Source organism: Mercenaria mercenaria, chromosome 2 (genome assembly GCF_021730395.1).
Source record: "Mercenaria mercenaria strain notata chromosome 2, MADL_Memer_1, whole genome shotgun sequence".
Lineage (NCBI taxonomy): Eukaryota > Metazoa > Mollusca > Bivalvia > Venerida > Veneridae > Mercenaria > Mercenaria mercenaria.
Window position 1 is genome coordinate 95,924,137 of NC_069362.1, and position 15,095 is coordinate 95,939,231.

At 36.0% G+C, this 15,095-nt stretch overlaps 1 protein-coding gene across 2 annotated transcripts in view; it reads right to left on the minus strand.

Annotated features, from left to right (window-relative positions):
* The window catches only part of LOC123564638 (transmembrane protein 94-like), a 97,776-nt gene that overhangs the window by 43,948 nt on the left and 38,733 nt on the right, over positions 1 to 15,095 (minus strand). The window lies entirely within an intron of this gene.

The following is a 15,095-nucleotide window of genomic DNA, read 5'->3' on the forward strand; positions in this document are numbered from 1 at the left end:
CAAAAAGCAGGATGGAGTTATGTTGCTTGCTGTACAGGGTCAGCTTATGATGGTGAACAAGTGTTGCAAGTTTCAAAGCAATAGCTTAGATAGTTTAAGAGAAAAAGTTGACCTAAACATAAAACTTAACCAAGAAATCTGATATTTTCTAAGTCCAAAAGGGGCCATCAATCTTGCAAAAAGCAGGATGGAGTTATGTTTCTTGCTGTACAGGGTCAACTTATGATGGTGAACAAGTATTGCATGTTTTAAAGCAATAGCTTTGATAGTTTAGGAGAAAAGTTGACCTAAACATAAAACTTAACCAAGAAAACTGATTTTCTAAGTCCAAAAGGGGCAATAAATCTTGCAAAAAGCAAGATGGAGTTATGTGTCTTGATGTACAGGGTCTGCTTATGATGGTGAACAAGTATTCCAAGTTTCAAAGCAATAGCTTTGATAGTTTAGGAGAAAAGTTGACCTAAACATAAAACTTAACCAAGAAATCTGATATTTTCTAAGTACAAAAGGGGCCATAAATCTTGCAAAAAGCAAGATGGAGTTATGTTTCTTGCTATACAGGGTCAGCTTATGATGGTGAACAAGTATTCCAAGTTTGAAAGCAATAGCTTTGATAGTTTAGGAGAAAAGCTGACCTAAACATAAAACTTAACCAGGCAACGCCAACGCAGACGCCGACGCCGACAACCGCTCAAGTGATGACAATAACTCATCATTTTTTTTCCAAATAATCAGATGAGCTAAAAAAGGACCACGGCAATGTTATTTCCATTTCTAGAGTTATCTTGTATAACTCACAGAAACTTAAGTTGAAATTGACCACCTCCGATTTGAAAATGGAAGCTGGATTTAAATTTGGATCTTTTGAGGATGTAAAAGTAAATAATGTATCAAAATAAGTTCATTTTAGTATATCTAACCGAAGATTAGTTAAATGCACGACAAAAGAAACCTTATCCCCACCAGTACTGGTATAACTCCAGGATATTATAGAAAAAAAATATCCACAAGTGGGGAGAGTATTTCTCCAAATATACATTGAAATGCACCAAAGCTGTCCTTGAAATTTTTTTTTTCAGCCGGAACCCCACTAATTGGTCCCGATCAATATCCAGTTTTGGCTGGCTTGGCCCCTTTGAACTCATTTATGTTTTAGGTATCAATATATAATTTATGTACATGAACATTTAAAGCAATTTTTTTTACCATTTTTGCTTAAAGAAGTATATATGATGATGACAAAGGAACTGTTACACTTGGGTCAAATTACTTCTTATTCAAACATTCAATCAAAGAGACTTACATTAGGCTATTTCATGTGTGCTCAGGCAAATTATTCAATACAGAATATATGTTTTTCTCGCATTTGTTACTTTTGAATAACATAAGTATAACAAAAAACATTTTGATAAAAAAAGAAGTTATCTTTGGTTTACCCTGAAAAAAAAATCTGGCTTTCAAGTTCCGAAAAAACACAATTCTGACTTTCATAGAAGGCAGAAAAAATTTCTTGACTCCAAGTAAAATCCCAGCCTCCTCCACCCACTCTCCCCCACCCCACCCCACCCCCCAGAGGCCCTTACGACTATCAGAAATTTCATTAAAATCTGGATTGTAGAAAATGCAAAATGTTACTAAAAGTGTGATTTTCCAATAGACATCCATTATAAAAACTTGTGTGAGGTTAAATTCAAGCACACGACTATATACTTCTTTTTTTGCCAAATTTTCTTTGTACATATTTGTATATTCTGAAGTTTTGAAAACTCAGGGTTTAATTAAATTCTACATTTTGATTTAAATGTGCAGAACTACCTTAACAATAAATCTTAGTGACATTGTTTTTTACTTAATCGAATGAGCTCCCAGTTCAATAACACCATCATATTCATCTTGCAAACCAGCTGTACTAAAATTTGTGGTCACCCAAGTTTATAGATAAAAAGAAACAAAAATCAATTATCCATGTCTAGTACACACTGTACACACTGTACTGAATCTATTTCCTCCATAACATACATTTCATTCAAGTGTGCACCAATGTTAAACCTTACTGTACTCGACTGACCTGAAAAGGCCTAGATCCACAAAACCAGTGCACTTAAGACCTCAGTGCACAGAAGTAGATAGTAGTATGGTAAATGAACATTGGCATAAATGAGAAAGGCTGCTGCACTAAACTCTGCATCAGTACAATATGGGTTAGAACAGTTCATTTTCTTTCAGTGGGGATGCATGATTTAATTCTGACTTTTTTCCAATAATGTTTTTTTTAATACTCTACTTTCAAAGTTACGTAAGCAGTTTTATAAGACTTTGGTTATCTAAGTGGAATTTCTTTATAACCATTCCTTATTAAACAGAGCAGCTTTTCAGAAATGCACATGTCTCCCACAACTGCCTACTGATCTGAACAGATATGTATGAGTCAACCCTGCATCAATACATGTATCACTGGCATTTCTGTGTACAGAGTGATTTTCGGTAATTCAAGGGCCAAAATTCTGAAGTGCCTGAGTTGATTTGGCTAGTTATCGAAATTGGCCGAGGACTTACTGGCAAACACATTTTGTTCAAGTTTGGTGAAGATTGGATGAGAAATGTTCCACTTAAAAGTGCGAACAAGTGTGTACTGAGCGATTTTCAGTAATTCAAGGGCCATAATTCCAAAGTGCCTGGGGCGATTTGGCTGACATTATTGAACTTGGCCGAGGACTTATTGGTAAAGACATTTGTTCAAGTTCGGTGAAGATCGAATGAGAACTGTTCGACTTAGAGCGCGGACAAGACTAACAAGAGGGCTATGATGGCCCTATATCGCTCACCTGTTATCATTGCACTTGAGGACAAGAAGGTCCTCAGAAAAAATATCTAAGTCCAAAGGACAGGAACAACAAAGGAAAGAAATTTAACCAAAAAGAAAAAGAAATTTCTTACAAGGTACAGATATGTCAAATTACACCTAAAAATTGGAGATACCATCCATGTTGTACCACAGAAAAGTGGTCTCGGTTTTTCCCTACGGCCAATAATAAAAAAGTTACTAAAAATAGGCTATTTATAGTAACGTAAAAGGGAAGTAATTCAAAAGAAAAGTATTGTAAGTTAACAAAAGAAGGATCTGCTAAATAAATCTGTTGACATAAATGAAATTTCAGATCAGTATCTTCATTAGTTACGGAGATATACCCATTTTAATTTGAAATAAAGGGAGGTAATTTGACATAAAATCAGTCCATAGTTATCTACCCTGATTGGCTCAGTCCAACTAATGACAATAATGAAATTTCAAATAAGTCCTGTAAGTACTTACTGATATAAATCCATTTTGACTACAATCAGGGGAGGTAATCAAATATAAAATAACTCTGGAAACTACGATTGGATCTGATTTGTCATGGAATCCGAGATTTATTGTTCTTGAAGATATTTTGGAAGTTTCTATCAAATAAAACCATAAATGAAGTCTATATGGCTGCAAAAGCCAAAATAGCCAATTTTGGACATTTAAGGGGCCATAACTCTGGAACTCATGATGGAATCTGGCCAGTTTAAGAAAGGAACCAAGATCTTGTTGTGATACAAGTTGTGTGCAAGTTTGGTTAAAATCAAATCATAAATGAAGTTGCTATTGTGCAGACAAGGTCAAAATAGCTAATTTTGGCCCTTTCAGGGGCCATAACTCTGGAATCCATTAGGGGATCTGGCCGGTTCAATAAAGGAACTGAGATCTTATGGCAACACAAGTTTTGTGCAAGTTTGATTAAATTCAAATCATAAATGAAGCTGCTATTGTGCAGACAAGGGCAAAATAGCTAATTCTGGTCCTTTCAGGGGCCATAACTCTGGAACCCATAATGGAATCTGGCCAGTTCAAGAAAGGAACCAAGATCTTATGATGATACAAGTTGTGTGCCAGTTTGGTAAAAATGAAATCATAAATAAAGCTGCTATTATGCAGACAAGGTCAAAATAGCTGATTTTTGCCCTTTCAGGGGCCATAACTCTAGAACCCATAATGGGATCTGGCCAGTTCAAGGAAGGAACCGAGATCTTATGGTAATACAACTTGTGTGCAAGTTTGGTTAAAATAAAATCATAAATAAAACCACTATCGTGCAGACAAGAAATTGTTGACGCACAGACACAAGACGGACGACTGAAGAAGGGTGATCACAAAAGCTCACCTTGTCACTATGTGACAGGTGAGCTAATAAAGGGAGGTAATTTGACATAAAATCAGTCCATAGTTATCTACCCTGATTGGCTCGGTCCAACTAATGACAATAATGAAATTTCAAATAAGTCCTGTAAGTACTTAATGATATAAATCCATTTTGACTACAATCAGGGGAGGTAATCAGATATAAAATAACTCTGGAAACTACGATTGGATCTGATTTGTCATGGAATCCAGGATTTATTGTTGCTGAAGATATTTTGGAAGTTTGTATCAAATAAAACCATAAATGAAGTCTCTATATGGCTGCAAAAGCCAAAATAGCCAATTTTGGACATTTAAGGGGCCATAACTCTGGAACCAATGATGGAATCTGGCCAGTCTAAGAAAGGAACCAAGATCTTGTGGTGATACAAGTTTGGTTTAAATCAAATCATAAATGAAGCTGCTATTGTGCAGACAAGGTCAAAATAGCTAATTTTGGCCCATTCAGGGGCCATAACTCTGGAACCCATTAGGGCATCTGGCCGGTTCAACAAAGGAACTGAGATCTTATGGCAACACAAGTTTTGTGCAAGTTTGATTAAATTCAAATCGTAATTAAAATTATTTTGAATAAAAATAATTCATTTTATTTTTGCGAAAAATAGTGTTCCATTGTAATACTAGCTACGCCACTGCAGAGCGATTGTCACGCTTGTAGTCACAAAACCGGTTTTGATTCCTGGCTTGTTTTATTTTGATCTTTTGAGCGTAGTATGTGGGAACCAGTCTATGTAAAGAAAAACTCGAGCACACGTGTAACGCCCTCAGTCGAATTTTCACAAGACAGAAGTCTAGTACGACACTCTAAACTTTAAAAATTTCAAATTCGATTTGTTTGCTAAATATGCCACGTCGCGGGCGAGAGAGAAGACGACCACCACAGCGTGAGGTAAATAGAAGAGAGCACGCACCAGTGCCGGTAAATAGACGAATGCCGGCACCAGCTCCAGAAATAAGAAGGACGAGAGCACAAGCTCGTGTTCAACCGCCAGCAACAGCACCAGCACCAGTACCAGTACCTGAAAGACTTGACACTGATGACGAACAAGGCCTAGAGGCGGCAGGAAGAGTCCCACAACCGAGGAACGCCGGGCGGGGCACCCCGTCGGCGGGTGACTTGAACCAGGGCCGGAAGCGAAGGTCAGATGATGCAGAGCTGGACGATTTTGGCAATGATCCCTTGCTACAGAACGATACCGGTAGGTGCCCTATTATAGATTTTGAACAATTAATGCAGGAGTCACAATTTATTAACACAGGTTCTACCAGAAACCATGAAGTTCCAGGGAATACTTGTCAAATAGGGTGTGGCAATGCTAACATGGCGAATGTTAATGTACCGAACCATTTATCACAATTTTGCAAGGGATACCGTGTCGAGTTCTATTACCTGTTTACCTTCAGTCCGCACGGCTGATGATGATATTGCAGCGCACGTGCCAGCTATGTTGAAACAAAAAATTTGTAGGGGCGAATATGTCAATTTAGCGTTATTATTGAAGGGCGCAATAGAACTTTTAGATTATTGCAATGGAACAGTAGTTAAATTTAGCTCAGACGGTCGGGTTGAAACGGCACAAAAAGAATGTAGGGAGAAAATTGAGGATATTGAAAAATGGACGAATGCTTTCATTATTTATATGTCCATCTATTTGTCAACTCACGCGGACAAAGTGTATGAAATGTTGCATTACATGTTTAATATCAGAGAAAGCGCTATTAGAAATGGTGGGTTCAGCTGGCGCGAATATGACCAGCAATTTCGTTTGCGCCAGGCCATTTCTCCTTCATCCTGGTCAAAGATAAATAACGACCTCTGGTGGCGCTGCATGCAAATGCGACCAGTCCTTAAAAATGCTTCAAATCCATACAGGTACACTTGTAATGACTACAATAAAGGTACATGTTCATGACCTAATTGTAGGTTTGCCCATTTGTGTGCAAAATGTAACGCACCACACCCAGAAATCAATTGTGTAAGGTCAGGCGCATCAGGAAATCAGTTTCAAGCACAAAGTTTACACACCAAAGCCAAAACGCATTTCGCGGAAGGCCTTTCACTAGGCGCGGCTCATTTAGAGGATCAAGAAAAAATTAAGGCATGCACATCTCGGACAAAAGACGTTGAGCGGGTCACCCCGCTAACGTCTCCTAGTCATCTGGATATTCATAATTTAGCCAAAACTCCAATAAAAATCACATCTTTGAAGCATTATTTAAAATTTTACGATCAGGCTGAGGCAGATTTTATTTTAAACGGTTTTACACATGGTTTTTCTATCCAATATACAGGTCCGCGTTTTCCTAGAGATGCTAAGAATTTACGATCTTCGTTGTTGAATACGGAAATTATCAAGTCCAAAATTAATAAAGAAATAGAAGCAGGCAGAGTTGCCGGTCCTTTCTCAGAACGTCCGCTGCCAAATTTGATTGTTTCACCTATTGGTCTTGTCCCTAAGAAAACACCCGGAGATTATAGGATGATTCATCATCTATCATACACTCCGGGCGAATCTATTAATGACTATATTGATCCGGCATTGTGTTCGGTTCAGTACACTAGTCACTATGTGACAGGTGAGCTAAAAAGGCCGATTTTTGGTAATTCAAGGGCCATAATTCCAAAGTGCCTGGGCCGATTTGACTAGTTATCGAACTTGGCCGAGGACTTATGGTCAAACACATTTTGTTCAAGTTTGATGAAGATCTGATGAGCAATGTTCGGACAAAATTTGTGACAGACACATGACACACACGCAGACAAGGAGTAAATCAATATGTTTCCCACACCACTGTGAGCTGGCAGGATTTTGTCAGTACCCCGTCTCTCCAAGCATACCCTCCCCATTGTTGTTTTAAAAGTTCTTACTCATAATCTCTATAAAAAATATTTCCTATACATGCATTAAAAAAAATCCCACAAGAATATGAATCCAGTTTGAAAGGCATTTCGACAGAGGCCTAATTTCTGTTTAATTCTGCCAAGATCTGTGTTACATTCATTACCTAGTATGTTGTACCTAAATGTACTGAACTGTACTTGTATTTTGTGGAGTTCATCAGCACTTTAACGGGAATGTAAGTGATTGTTACATTGTATTTATCTAAACACAAAATCATGTCATGAAGTTTCTCTTTGTCAAAATGTATTTTGTCATACTTTAGATGTACTGTTTTAAAGGTGGTTAACCAGATTTTGGTCATGTAATTGATTTGTCCAAATCATTTACACCTATTTGTCTTGACAAGCTCTATAGCTCAAGATGTGAGAGCTGGAGGTTGGAGTCCAATCCCTGACTGCATCATAACAAAGACATGAAAAATAGTACCGTCAACTCCCTTGCTTGGCACTCAGTATTTAAAGAGTTGTACCAAAAGGTAAGATTAGTTCAGATAAGTATCTGTTACTGGATACCTAGTTTGTCTTTAATTACAATTGTGGGATGTTAAATAAAGCCTACCTTTACCTTAACTTATTTATGGTCACCGAGTTAGATTTTCTCTGGAGGTATTTTTTAAAATTTGAGTTTTCTATGCTAGATCTATTTTAGACCCTTACCCTGCTAAATTTCTATAATGAATAATCAAGGGAATTTTACGAACATAAGAACTATTGTGTCAAAGATTTGCATTAAATGTTACATTATTTAGCTAAATTCATTGTAAATGCAAGCTTGTAAAGTAATTATTACCGCCCTTTGCCTAACATAACCACAACAGATTGACAATTAAAGAATCTCAAAGCTACTCCTCATAAAATAAACAAATGTGTTTGTAAACATGGACAGTTCCAAACTGAAGGGGATCCATGCTCAAAAGTAATGACAAAATACAATACATATCGCATATCCGTAGCCCTGACCAACCCATAAACCAGGACAGTCTATTTTATAAGTACAACAACACTGTTGACCCATTTAAATGAGGAGTACATTGATTTTTGATATTGAACAAAATATTGCACAATATAGCCAATAAATCTAACCCTTAGTGATATGCGTTTTCTTTCCTCAAATAAACCTCTTACGTGAAAAATGTTATAAAATCTTGCTTAAATGTGAGTGACCACCTTTAACCTTTAGCCTGCTGGTGGCATGTGATTCTGCCTTTGCGACCAGTGCAGACCAAGGTCAGCACCACTGTTCGCTATTCAGTAAGAAAATTTTCAGTAAACATCCCTTCAAATAATAAATGGTACTGCCCAAATTGAATGACGGACCAGTCCATTTTAGAAATTTAGCATGGTAAAGGGTAAAAATATAAAAATAATGTCAGACAATTGATTCAAATCGCATACAATTAATTAAAGACAGTCAGACTAAATTAATACACTAGTAAATAAAACAACTGAAATTAATCATTTTTGTAAGTTAACATTGTATACATCAGGGCCCAGTTGTTCGAAACTTTAACCGGCTGTTAAACTAACCGCCGTTTAAATTTTGATTCAAAGTACTATTCTTGGTAAGAAACACTAGTATGATGTTATAATTTTGTTATATAGATTTTTCAGTGTTCATTATTTTTAATTCATACATTTGTTTTTGTAAGTCTTCTGGAACGTCGAAAAATAACCCTAAAAGTTAACCAACTGTTAGCTGAATCGCCAGTTAATGTTTCGAACAACTGGGCCCAGATACTCTTTTTTAAAAGTAGATACAAATACAATAATCTAACAACGTATACTTAATGACCATGCTTGCTTTGTCGGAAGACATTACTTAGAAACAAAATTTATTATCTTAAAATTAGCAACTTAAAAGAAGCAAAATGCAAACATTAAAGAGACTAACATCCAAACCAGTGTATACCTGTTATCCAAACCATTACCGGTACTATCATGTTTCTACTACACTCCTTGTTTTGTGTTCTTTTGAATCTTTAGGTGCTTTGTACATATTTCCGATTATGCATAATTATACTAGAGATTATGATGAGGTATATTTACAATAAATTGATGTTACTAACATTTACCAGAGGGCCATGATGGCCCTGTATCACTCATCCGACCACAACAGTCAAGATAACACTAATGGCTCAAACATGCATTAAAAACTGTATATACAAATTTTATTGCTTTAGTTTCACAAGAGGGCCACGGAGGCCTTAAATGGCTTACTTGAGGACAGGAAATAAGTTTCTAAAATTGATTCACAAATGTAATTTGTAACATAGTTTGCACAAAAAATCTAAAAAGTCAGTCATCTTAATCAGTAAGTAAAACTGTAAATGTGATCCAAATATCACTGCTGTATCTTCACAAACAAGAAAGTAGGTCAGTAGGTCAAGGTAACTGTCATCAAAGTCACCCATCTCATTCAGTATGCAAAACTGTATATATAGTCCAAAAATCACTGCTGTATCTTCAAAAACAAAAAAGTAGGTCAGTAGGTCAAATGTCATCAAAGTCACCTATCTCAATCAGTATGCATGTATCAGTATGTATATATAGTCCAAATATTACTGCTGTATCTTCAAAAACAAGAAAGAAGGTCAGTAAGTTAAGGTAAATGTCATCAAAGTCACCCATCTCAATCAGTATGCAAAACTATGTATATAGTCCAAAAATCACTATTGTATTTTCAAAAACAAGAAAGTAGGTCAAGCTGAAATCTACTGACTCAAAAATGAATAGGGGTCATGTCGAGGGTTCAACGCAATAAGGGCGTAACTACATTTTTGAAAACTTTACAAGAGAAGAAAAAAACTACTTTGTTTTCTTTTCTGTTCAGTCACATACAAATTTACCAAAGTTTTTCACTTAATATTAGACATGTTATATGAAACATTAAACAACAAGAATGAAATTTTACAAAGTAACAGTATATTTTAAAACATTTGACTTAAGCCCTTATTGCATGATTTTTCATGTAAATCTGAAGTAATTTTATATGCAAGATGGGCGTAAGTGGACTTACGCCTTTATTGCAGGAAATTTTCTGTTGAAGTTGGTAAAATTTTGTCATGCAACAAGGTAGTATGTACAAAAAAGTACAAAAAAGTAAATACAACTAAAGCATACTAGTACTTTTATACTCATTTTAAATGAAACATTTAAGAACATAATTGAAGCTGAAGAATATAACAGCCTATTTTAAGTATCAGACTTAACAGAAAGATTTTTTCATGTAAATCCGGAGAGACTGTATAAATTTTGCAAAATGGGCAAAGGTGTTCTTTTGCAGTAAAATTTCAATTAAAGTTTCTGATAAATTTAATATTTTTTTCACGTAAAATGGTATTACTATACAACAGAATACAATCATAAAAAACTAATTTATGTCTGCATTTTCTTTAATTAAACTGAATATTACACATCTCATTTTTTTCCCTCCAGACCTGAATGAATATCTTTCTATTTGGCACTATAATAAAAGGAAAACAACAAAAAAAAAAGACTTTAAAATAGCAAAGCGGTATATAGGGAGTCTATCAAAATTCAAATAGGACAAATGAAATCTGTCAGTCACTCTACTTCTTAAATTTCAGTCTTGCAAGCTTTATCAAAGACAAATGACATTAATTGTATATCTGACAAAATGAAAACACCACAAAATACAGGACATAACACACAGGAGATGGCCTCAGTTACCACAGCACAGTAACAGCATCTTTACTGCATGTTATAACATGGCAATTTTCCTTGCCTATTAATTAATAAACTGAAACGGGGAGCGGTAGTCTAGTGGATAAGGTGTCAACCGCTCATTCATGGGGTCGCGGGTTTTAGCCCACTGGGGTCACAACCATGACATCTCATATGACACCAGTATTGGACTTTCCAGAAGCAGACACAAGAGTGGTTCCAAACTGAAATCTAGATGTGTGTATAAAGGACAAAGGTGCCCCCACCTCCTGTCACTGTACATAATTATAATTATTATACCAGATTTATATAGCGCCCTTTTCATGATCAATTTCACGTTCAAATGCAGCCACACAGGGCGCATAATTCATCCTCTACTAGTACAGACACAGAGCGATCTGACCAGAGGGACAGAGTGAGACATAGCCCCCATGACAGAGAGATTTGAAATCAGATACAGGCTTGTCTGGCTAACTTAGCCTAGCTCATTGCGAATAGACAGCCTGGTTCTTTAACGTGCCCAGTGTATAGCACTGATACACGCAAGGATTGCCTGAGTTCCTGATCAGTACACCTCTAGTTGGGTGGGAAACACTGAAAAGCGTTTCTGAAAATTCCAGAGTAGCTGCCGGAGATCGAAACCCAAACCTCAGGATTGGAAGGCCAGTGTGCAAACCACTGAGCTATCCGTCCACCTATACATCATGGTTCCATGACTCTGGGTGAAATATCATCTTAGATACATGCAACACAATTAAATGTTTCATCACTTTAATGTGTATTTTTCGCTAAGTCAAAGACCATAACTCCTGACTGGCTGAATGAAATCCCAAACAGAACACCCAAATGTACCAGTTCACGTGTTTCTGACTAAATCAAATACTTCTTGAGATACAGGCAACACAAACTTGTTTGCACTTATGCATATTTTTTTTTACTTAATCAAGGACCATAACACTAGTATGACCAGAAGAAATCCTGAATGAAACCTTAGGTGCACAAATTTCCATGCTGAATAATATTCATCCTCTTTGACCCGTGGTCAAATACGTTTTAAGATAAAGTGTGACACAAACTTTTATATTCATTTTAATCTATATTTTTTTTTTAAGTGAAGGGCCATAACTCTGGTCTGGCTGAATAAAATCACAAACAAAACCCAAGGGGGCAGGCACAGAACTGCTGAATAATAATCCTGTAATGTTTCATAATCTCTTATGTCAAATACTTTCTGAGTTACTGTTATATGACACAGACTTAAAATAAAATGTTGGTCAGCTGTGAGAGATCCAAATTAAAATACTAGCTAGGTGCACAATTTCACTTAATGGAGCTTGATGACACTTTGTAAAATACCTTTTTTTGAGATATGCACAACATAAATTTGGACGAAAATACAAGGGTAACTCAAAGTGCCTCCATCCACAGTGACTGTAACAATGTTAATACCAAAATAATCTGTATAGTTGCAGATTTAGCATGCCTATCATTTGACATATTCCACCTCAGCACAATGCAAAAACCACAGATTGGTTTATAAGTAAATATAAGAAGATAAAAACGCCCAGAAAATTTGCTGAAATGGCATAGAAAATACGTGGTAAGTACCGGTATACAAAACAAGAGCACAACCTTGCGTGTGCAGACGCTCATCTGATTTTATTGTCTCTGTATAATAGAAATATTGTCTACTCATGTTTCAAAGTTCAAAAGGGGCCATAATTCTTGCAAAAACAATTTAAAATTACGGTACTTGCTTTGCAGAGTCAGCTTTAATAGCGAATACCTTCACCAAGAATTAAAGCAATAGCTTTGACCTTTAAGGAGAAAAGTTGACCTAAATGCAAAATTTAACTAAAAAAAAACTAAAAAAACTGATATTTTCCTATTCCAAAAGGGACCATGATTCTTGCAAAAAGCAGGATGGAGTTATGTTTCTTGCTGTACATAGTCAGTTTCTGATGTTGAACAAGTGTTGCAAGTTTTAAAGCATGCGGACACTGACGCAGACGTTGACACCAATCAAGTGATGACAATAACTCATCAATTTTTTTTAAAAAACAAAATCAGATAAGCTAAAAAGCTTCGAATATTACCAAACTGGCTTCATGACTATTATTATGTTACTGAATAATACAGTCACACTTACATTTCAAAGAATGTATGCTGTATGACTTAACTGTGGCTGTTTACTGTAAACTATAGCCTGAAGTACTGGCTTTTGATGTATGACACCTTTTTGATTTTCATTTTATTATTAAAGTAACTAAATTTTTAAAAAAATTGCACATTTCTACCTCATTTTGAATATTTTGTTTCTCTGGTGCCATACAACTAAAATTTTCGTACAGATTATTGAGGAGTTTTTCCTAGGCCAGACGCCTTTCATGTATTATCACATTTCATTGCTGGACTTCCCCTTTTATTAGCTCACCTGAGCAATGCTCAGGTGAGTTTTTCTGATCGCTCGATGTCCGGCGTCCGTCGTCCATCGTCTGTCAACATTTAGCTTGTGTATGCGATAGAGGCTGTATTTTTCAATTAATCTTCATGAATATTGGTCAGAATGATAACCTTGATGAAATCTAGGCCGAGTTCGAAAATGGGTCATCTCGGGTCAAAAACTAGGTCACTAGGTCAAATCAAAGAAAAACCTTGTGTATGCGATAGAGGCTGTATTTTTCATTTAATCTTCATGAATATTGGTCAGAATGATAACTTTGATGAAATCTAGACAGAGTTCGAAAATGGGTCATCTCGGGTCAAAAACTAGGTCACTAGGTCAAATCAAAGAAAAACCTTGTGTATGCGATAGAGGCGGTATTTTTCAATTAATCTTCATGAATATTGGTCAGAATGATAATCTTGATGAAATCTAAGCCGAGTTCGAAAATGGGTCATCTCGGGTCAAAAACTAGGTCACTAGGTCAAATCAAAGAAACACCTTGTGTATGCGATAGAGGCTGTATTTTTCAATTCTTCTTCATGAATATTGGTCAGAATGATAACCTTGATGAAATCTAAGCCGAGTTCTAAAATGGGTCATCTCGGGTCAAAAACTAGGTCACTAGGTCAAATCAAAGAAAAACCTTGTGTATGCGATAGAGGCTGTATTTTTCAATTGATCTTCATGAATTTTGGTCAGAATGATACCCTTGATGAAATTTAGACCAAGTTTGAAAATGGGTCATCTGGGGTCAAAAACTAGGTCACTAGGTCAAATCAAAGAAAAACCTTGTGTATCCAATAGAGGCAGTATTTTTCAACTGATCTTCATGAAATTTAGCCAGAATGATTACCTTGATAAAATCTAGGCCGTGTTCGAAAATGGGTCATCTGGGGTCAAAAACTAGGTCACTAGGTCAAATTGAAGAAAAACATTGTGTATGCAATAGAGGATGTATTTTTCAATTGATCTTCATGAAATTTGGTCAGTGTGATTGCGTTGATGAAATCTAGGTCGATTTTGAATATGGGTTATCTGAGGTCAAAAACTAGGTCACTAGGTCAAATTAAAGAAAAATCTTGTGTATGTGATAGAGACTGTTTTTTTTCAATTGATTTTTATGAAATTCGGTCAGGCTGATTGCCTTAATGAAATCTAGGTCGAATTTGAATATGGGTCATCTGAGGTCAAAAACTAGGTCACTTGGCCAAATCAAAGAAAAAACTTCTGTATGTGATAGAGGCTGTATTTTTCAGTTGATCTTTATGAATTTTGGTCAGAATGATTGCCTTGATAAAATCTAGGTCGAGTTTGAACATGGGTCATCTAGGGTCAAAAACTAGGTCATATCTAAGAAAATGCTTGTTTTATCGCAAGAGACCAATTTTTTGGTTCAATCTTAATGAAAATTGGTCAGAATATTTGTTTCCATGAAATCACTAGGTCAAACATGTTTTACACTGTTACGGAGTGTTTCTTAGGTGAGCGACCTAGGGCCATCTTGGCCCTCTTGTATGTATATGGAGTTTCACCTACAGTTTTCGTGGACTATAATCCTTTTGCAATACTGTACCGAGTAAGCAGGCACAAGTGTAAAAATCTTCAAGTAATTGGTACTGCAATTTATTTGTTTTCAAGAAAATCATTTTGTAACTCCCTTACATTTTTCAAGGGCATAAAAATATTTTTAAACCATGATACATCTTAAAAAGCTTGCAAGGATATAGAACATGGACTTACTTCGACCATGGTACGACTTTACAAAATTCAAGGAAACTGAAATATTTCCTACCATGATACACCTTTAAATATCTTTAAGAACAAGGATACACCTTTAA